Source organism: Lycium ferocissimum, chromosome 4 (genome assembly GCF_029784015.1).
Source record: "Lycium ferocissimum isolate CSIRO_LF1 chromosome 4, AGI_CSIRO_Lferr_CH_V1, whole genome shotgun sequence".
In the NCBI taxonomy this organism is placed as follows: Eukaryota; Viridiplantae; Streptophyta; class Magnoliopsida; order Solanales; family Solanaceae; genus Lycium; species Lycium ferocissimum.
Window position 1 is genome coordinate 16,001,844 of NC_081345.1, and position 1,796 is coordinate 16,003,639.

General features: G+C 37.0%; 1 long non-coding RNA gene across 1 annotated transcript; it reads right to left on the minus strand.

Annotated features, from left to right (window-relative positions):
• Positions 1 to 236: 236 nt before the first annotated feature.
• Positions 237 to 1,434, minus strand: LOC132054396 (uncharacterized). The gene is made up of 2 exons (XR_009414287.1): positions 1,341 to 1,434; positions 237 to 443 (listed from the first exon to the last, which is right to left on the minus strand). It is a non-coding gene; the product is annotated as an uncharacterized LOC132054396 (long non-coding RNA).
• Between the last annotated feature and the right edge of the window lie 362 nt (positions 1,435 to 1,796).

Sequence of the window (1,796 nt, forward strand, 5' to 3'; positions counted from 1 at the left end):
GACAATGCAATAAATAAAAAAGAAAATAATTTCAAGAAAAAGAACAAGAGCACACATAAAGAAAAAAATCTCTCTTCTCTTTCATCCTATTTTCATGCAAAACCCTAACTCAAACTAGTGCATGGCCTCTACGGCCGATGGCCAGTTCGGTGGGATTGTTCAGCATATTTCTTTTGCAACATTACAGGAAGGAGCGATTACACAAACAAATGAAAATAAGTTACAATATGCAAATCTTTTGAAGCCTACAATTTTGAATGAAGAAACACAGACTGTTGCACCAATTGAAATCAAGAAAGTATCTTTTCTCCATGGGGTACCATATCTCAAATGGACCGAGGAAGAGGTGAAAAGGATGAATATCATTGAGAAATTTCAGTATGCTGTAGTGGGTAAATTCTCATATGGATGGCCAGACATGGATCAACTTCGCAAAATTATTCCTGCACGGTGTGGAATAAAAGGTGAATGTAGGGTTGGATTCTTCAGAAATAGACATGTGCTTTTAAGATTATCTCTATGGGAGGATTTTGTGAATCTAACATCAAAACCAGTATATTATATCACTGATAGGGAAGGATATTCATACCAGATGCGACCACTTATATATGACACCAAGTTCAAAATTGATGAGAAGACTACTAAGGCAATGGCATGGATCTCTTTTCCAAATCTATTGCCAACCTACTTTTAAAGGAATCTTTGTTCTCAATGGCATCTGCTGTAGGAATTCCAATTCATCTTGACATGGCTACTATTAACAAAACAAGACCTAGTTGTGCTAGGGTCAAAGTTTTGGTAGATCTACTGTCAGATCTGCCTACTTCTTTGAGAATGGATATAGAGGATGAAATGTCAGGAGCAATAAGGACTGTCAATGTGAAAATTTAATATGATTATTTACCCAAATATTGTACTGAGTGTAAACTACAGGGTCACAATGAAGATGAGTGTAGAATTATTAATCCACAATTGACTGAGGTAAAGGATAATCAAGGAAAGAAGATAGAAGCAACAACCAAACCTGAGTCTCAGGATCAAAATAGAGAAAAAAATGGAAGCAACAATGAAAGGTATTTTGATGGAAAACAACTACAGGAGAAGGAGACTAATAAAGATGAGAAGGGAGGGGAAAAACATAAGCAGATAAAGGTAAAGGAGAATGGAGGAAACAAGCAGCCGTAAAGGGGATATCACAACTCTGCCAGAATGTTGCCTAGTGGAAGGATGGTAGGAAATCCCGAAAACTGGAATGCTGTAAAAGATAATAGAATGCTTACCAATGGTGATACATCTGATTGCAGAAGTAAGGGGGAGAAATGCAATGCTTCAGATAATACAGTGCAAACAAGAAATCAGTTTGCTGCTTTATCAGACACAGGGCTGCCAGATGATAACTTAACACAAAATGAAGAGCAAGTCCAATCTCCTAAAAATAAAACACAGGAATATCAGAAAGAGCAGGTAGGTGATAAGGAAGACTGTAAAGATAACATTGCTGAAGAATATAAGGATGGATGCACTAGCAAGGTAGAAAAACAAAATGCCTCAAGAAATGTAGGGATAACTAGCAAACAGGTTGCATCTGTAGCAGTTCCAGGGCATGTAGAAGAGAACATAGCAGCAAATGATGACCAACAACATTTTCCTAAAATCAAAACACAAGAAAGTAAGTATGAACAGTCTGGGGATAATGCAGAAGTACAGAAAGATAGTAATACTGTAGAATGCAAGGATGAACATGTAGGAAATGCCACAGAATTAAATAAAGTCATCACAAAGTGCAAAGGGGATCA